General features: G+C 41.7%; 1 long non-coding RNA gene across 1 annotated transcript in view; it reads right to left on the reverse strand.

The window, feature by feature from the left end:
- The window catches only part of LOC123331563, a 77,415-nt gene extending 74,095 nt beyond the window's left edge, over positions 1 to 3,320 (reverse strand). The window contains exons 1-2 of the long non-coding RNA XR_006548269.1: positions 3,194 to 3,320; positions 1,067 to 1,184 (exon numbers count right to left, since the gene is read on the reverse strand). This is a non-coding gene — a long non-coding RNA (uncharacterized LOC123331563). The remainder of the gene's footprint in view (positions 1 to 1,066; positions 1,185 to 3,193) is intronic.
- Between the last annotated feature and the right edge of the window lie 3,029 nt (positions 3,321 to 6,349).

Raw genomic sequence — 6,349 nt, forward strand, 5'->3', positions numbered from 1 at the left:
GGATCCAGCCATACCTGAAACTAACATCCCTGATACCTTCATTTACATGACACAGTGAATTATTCTTTGTAAGTAGTATGAGTGAAGTCTCTGTCCACTGAAACCAGAAAATCTCCAATTGGTAGCCACAGCACACAAGATGTCACCAAAAAATGTCCAGTCTCATCCCAAATCTTCTGACTCCCATTCCAGCTCTCATCCATTTCAACCAGCATCAGGCAGAATGAATGCCCTAGTTGAGATATCTTTTGTCCTAGCCAAAGACCCATGTCGCCAACGTGGGTTGGATTCTGCTCCAAGAAACCCCCACTTTTTGAAATATCATTAAAGGAAAGTATGTGCTTAAGAAATACTACCCATGGATGTGGAAAGTTGACAGAACAGCCCTGGAGGGCCAGATGGATTCCAAACAGCTGTGACTTGATGGAGGCGCTCCATTTGGCAGGACCAGGAAGAGCTCAGCAGGAACAGCATCAATTAGCAACCTCTTCTTAAAGAGGATGATTGCAGTACATCACTGCAGTCAAGCTTCATGCAGCCACTACAAATGATGGTTATAAAGCCTCTGTAGCAACATGTAGACATGGTTGATACGATTTTAAAAGAGAACCTCAGAATACACTGTAATTCTCTTTCATTGATGAAGGGATGATTAATTGATACAAACTCCCTAGAAAGCAATTTTGCAATATGGTTTGAAAACCCTTACAATCAAAACCCTCATAACTTTCGATTCAGCAATCCTCCTCTCCTATAAGAAACTATCCTAAGCAAATAATCAGAAATGTAAACACAGATTTCTGCCACTGCTGTTCATCACAGCATTATTTATAATAGCAATAAAAGAAAATAGTGCTCAAATGCTGAAGGTAAGAAGTTGATGAAATATATTATGGTATATAGCCAGAGGATGGAAAGTTCTGATAGCCAGCAAAAAATACAGTTAGGAAGAATTTTTAATAACATGAGAATATATTCACACTACGGTAGGTTAAAAAACAGGACACAAATTGCATATATCCTGTGATAACCTCTAAATAATATATGGTGAAGTCTTTTTACTTACCTAAATATGGTGATAAAATGTTTGTGTTGGCGGGCTCAGGGCTCCTCTTATGGGTTTATTTGCATGGGGATGTTTTTCCAGGGGCAAACGAGCTAACAAGGAGGTGATAGGAGTTGTCCTAGAAAGAGAAGAAAGCAAGGACAATTAAAGGCATGTACAACGAAGTAGCATCTGACCCCTCATGCTAATATATTGGAGGGGCCCATTGAGTTGAAGTTGAGGAGATTCTCAAGATCTCAAACACCTCTTCTCCAGGGAAGCCTTCCTCTTCCCCTATATGAGGTCTGGTGCCTCTGATATAAACTCTCAAAGCACTTTTTTCATTTCTATTTCAAAGCACATAATAAATGTTGTCATTGTATATTTAGATGACATGCCATTCTCGTGCACCAGTCCTGTCTTGTTGAATATAGTAGTCACTTTTTTAAAATAGTTTATTAGCATACAGTTGATTTACAATGTTGTGTTAGTTTCAGATGTACAGTAAGTGAATCAGTTATACATATATCCACTCTTTTTTAGATTTTTTCCCCATATAGGTCATTACAAAGTATTGAGTACAGTTCTCTAAACTATACAGTAGGTCCTTATAGTTATCAGTCATTTTAAATAGCAAATTCCATGGACAAAGGAACCTGGCAGGCCGTAGTCCATGGTTTGCAAAGAGTTGGACACGACTGAGCAACTGAGCATACACACATACCTTGAAATTTAAGTATAAATTAATTCAGAAACTTTTCTGGTGGTCCAGTGACTAGGACTTCACCTCCAGTGCAGGGGATACAGGTTTAACCCCTGGAAATAGGATCCCACATGCCTCAGGGCCAAAAAAAATAAATAAATAACAGAAATAACGGAAACAATATTGCAAGAAATTCAATATAGATTTTAAAAATGGCCCACATCAGCAGAAACCAACACAATATTATAAAGTTATTGTCTTCCAATTAAGAATAACTTTTTAAAAAATAAGTAATCAACAAGGACCTACTATATAGCACAGAGAACTCTACTCAGCACTCTGTAATAACCTATATAGGAAAAGAATCTGATAAAATAAAGAATGGATATATGTGTATGCATAACTGAACCATTTTGCTGTACATCTGAAACTAACACAGCATTATAAATCAACTATACCCTAATATAAAATAAAAATCAAATAAATTTTAAACGATCTGAGAAGAATAAATAATAAAAATGGTTCACATCAAAAAAAAACTTTTTAAATAATTAATTCAGATAAGATACTGGAGTGGATAGCCATTTCTTTCTCTGCAGGATCTTCCCAATCCAAGGATCAAGCCCTTGTCTCTAGCTTTCTAGGAAGATTCCTTACCACTTGAGCCATCAGGGAAGCCAGATAAAACCAAACAAAAGTCTATTTCTTGGACAAACAAGCCGCATTTCAAGTGCCCAAGAGCTGCATGTGACTAGTGGCCATCACCAGGGACGGTGGACAGTGTAGATATAAAACACATCCATCATCACAATCTTCCAGAACGTGCTGTCTTGCTTACGCTCCCTGCTTCCTAAAGTCTGGCCCATTACAAACACTCAATAAATTTGCTGAATGAATATACAGCAAGGAAACATTCTCATTAAAAAAGAGGGTCCAGGTATAGCACCTCCTTCTTAGATTTGTCCCTTTTCCTAACAATCCAGCACCATCAAGATCTAGTTATGAATACATGAGGTAAGGAATAAACAGAATAAATGATGAAAAAAGAGCTCTGAGCTCTAACTAGGAATCCAAATGTGCAGCATCAGCCCTGACAGCAAGGGTGTCATGATGACATGTGTCTTATCCACCTTCTCAGGAGGAATTCTGAACTGGAAGTAGCTTATCCCTGTCACTGGGACCAGGGTGCTTGGGATGATGCAGATGAGTGGCTGATGGTGGCCAGCCCATTCTCTCTTCTTCTCTCTTCATCACTGTTTTTTGTTTTGTTTTGTTTTTTTCCTTCCCTGATAGCTAAAGGATTAAGCTTAAAATTTTGGTCTTGGTCACGAACATTCTGAACTCTGGAACTTTAGAAGACCCAGGCTATTCAACCTTTGTATGCCCTTCACAAAAGATGCCAGCAAGTTACGAACCTCAGTATGGAGCAAGAAACACTTCCTTACCTACAGGAGGTACTCAGATCAATGTTGAATTAACAGGTAACTCTTAGTCTTGGAGAGAAGGTACCTAGTGAGTAACATCATTCATTTGGCAAATGTTTATTGGGCATCTACTGGGAGACAGGCAATGCTTAGGCACTTGGAGACATACCGGTGAACAAAACAGAAATAGAAACATACACCTTCATGAAGCTTACATGCCAGGCTTTTCAGCCCTGGCCGAATATTAGAATCAGCTGGGGATTTTTTGAAACTTCCCATTACTTGGGACACACACACACATATGCACACAGATTCTTATTAAAACAGTCCATAAGGACTAGAAAAAGGATTTTTCTTAAACTTCACAGCTGGCTTCAATGAACTGTCACCTGGAGAAACGTCAGAACCAGTGGTTCTGAAAGTGGTGATCCCCAGACCAGCAGCACCTGGGAATGTGTTAGAAATGCAAGATTGGGACTTCCCTGGTGGTCCAGTGGTTAAGAATCCACCCTGCAGTGCAGGGGAGGTGGGTTTGATCCCTGGTCAGGGAACTAAGATTCCCACATGCTACAGAGTAACTAAGCGTGCACGCTGCAACACTGAGCCCGCACGCCACAATTAGACAGTCTGTGTGCCACAAGGAAAGATCCCACATGACAGTGAAGATCCTGCATCCTGCAGTTAAGACCCAACATAGCCAAATAAATAAATGTGTACATGTGCTCAGCTGCTCAGTCATGTCTGACTCTCTGCAGCCCCGTGGACTGTAGCCTGCTAGGCTCCTCTGTCCATGGAATTTTCCAGGCAAGAATACTGCAGTGAGGTTGTCATTTCCTACTCCAGAGGATCTTTTCACCCCATGGATCGAATGTGTGTCTCCCACTTGGCAGGCAGATTCTTTACCACTAGCACCACTGGGAAGCCCCAAGTAAATAAATATTTTCAAAAAGATAAAAGAAATGCAAGCTCTCAGACCTCTCCCTAGAAGTACAGAAACAGAAACTCTGGGATGGGGACCCAGGAAGCTGTGTTTTAACACGCTTTTCAGCCAACTCTGATGCATTCAAAAGTTTGAGAACCACTAGTCGAAAAAAAATTACCTGGAGAAATGAGTTTTTAAAGAAAGAAGAATCCTGCTGTCTGTCTTTTCCCAACGCCTTCCTGCCAAGTCATTAAACCTGGATAGGAATCGTAAGAACAGCTTCCCCACGTGGGTACCCGAATGCCACACTGCTGGGTTTCAGAGGCTCTCTCACCAGCTGCTCAAGGCACTGCCTCGCTAGCTGGGACTCCCGCCCCCACCCAGTTCCCCAATTAGCAAGGCCTCCCCACTGCCAACGAGCCTGACACAGACACCCTCCGCTGACTTCCCCATAATCACCTGCAGGTGCAATGGGCCCCCACAGTCATATGATGTTCCAGTCTCCCAGAAAGCTGCACAGACAGGGCACAGGCCCATACAGAGACGCATGGCCCACTGTGGCACAGACACATACAGCTTCATGTTACATGATACACAGAAGCACTTTCCTACTCTGTCACATACGATGTCACAAACACATGCATAGCACTCATTGTCAAGCACACATTCACATCCTCTTACTCTGTTCTAGACACACACACACACACACCACACTGTACCAGAAACTCTCAAATTTGTCTGCATATTGGTCTCACCTGTGAAAGTGTGAAAGTATCAGTCACTCAGTTGTGTTCAACTCTTTGTGACTCCATGGACCAGGGATAGAACCTAAGTCTCCTGCCTTGCAAGCAGATTCTTTACCATCTGATCTACCAGGGAAGCCCACCTAGGAGTTTAAATTCTGATGCCCAGGCCACACCCTGCATAAATTAAACAAGGATCTCTGGAGTTGGGATGTGGGTATCTATGTTTTCAAATCTACCCAAGTGGTTCCAAAGTGTAACCAAGGTTGAGAATACTGCTCTCCACCCTGGTCCTTGACTAACAGGAAGAAGAAGAAGTAGAGGGTCTCAGCTTCTTTCAGAAAGGAAGAGACAAGATCAACGGGGGAAACTAGAATTCAAAGATTTCCCAAAGTCTTCTGTAGCATCCTTTGATTCACAAGTATCTGGATCACTAATTTGGTGTTTCTTGAGCATGTCCTGCTAAGTATTATTCCATCTGCTGATGCCCATGCATCTAGGACCATCAGGAACACACTTTTATCAGACAAAACTGTGTTTATTGACCCACTGTACTGAGGTGGGGCAGGGTGGGGGGGTGGCGGTGGTAGACCAAGGAGAACATGGGGCATCTCAGCAAGAGACTAATAGCAAGAACTCACTTTTGAATTGGGGCTGGTGGTGTGGGATTTGTGGGAGGTTTCAAGGGAGCAGGGCTTTGCTCTGGGTTGGATGTGTTGGGAACTTAGCATGAGATAATTCCATGACTGGGTGTCTTAATGAATCTTATCTAGAAATTCAGAGGAACAAAGTAAGACTAAAGCTATAATTTTGGAGTACAGAATGAAGGCTAATAGAGTTCTGCCAAGAGAACGTAATGGTCATAGCAAGCATTCTCTTCCAACAACACAAGAGAAGACTCTACACATGGACATCACCAGATGGTCGACACCAAAATCAGATTGATCACATTCTTTGCAGCCAAAGATGGAGAATCTCTATATAGTCAGCAAAAACAAGACTGGGAGCTGACTGTGGCTCAGATCATGAACTCCTTATTGCCAAATTCAGACTGAAATTGAAGAAAGTGGAGAAAACCACTAGACCATTCAGGTATGACCTAAATCAAATCCCTTATGACTATACAGTGGAAGTGATAAATAGATTTAAGGGACTAGATCTGACAGAGATGGTGCCTGATGAACTATGGACGGAGTACAGGAGACAGGAATCAAGACCATCCCCAAGAAAAAGAAATGCAGAAAAGCAAAATGGCTGTCTGAGGATGCCTTACAAATAGCTGTGAAAAGAAGGGAAGCGAAAAGCAAAGGAGAAAAGGAAAGATATACCCATTTGAATGCAGAGTTCCAAAGAATAGCAAGGAGAGATAAGAAAGCCTTCCTCAGCAATCAATGCAAAGAAATAGAGCTTGAATGCGAAATAGGAATGGGAAAGACTAGAGATCTCTTCAAGAAAATTAGAGCTACCAAGGGAACATTTCATGCAAAGATGGGAACTATAAAGGACAGAAAT

The sequence above is a fragment of the Bubalus bubalis genome, chromosome 24, assembly GCF_019923935.1.
Source record: "Bubalus bubalis isolate 160015118507 breed Murrah chromosome 24, NDDB_SH_1, whole genome shotgun sequence".
NCBI lineage: Eukaryota > Metazoa > Chordata > Mammalia > Artiodactyla > Bovidae > Bubalus > Bubalus bubalis.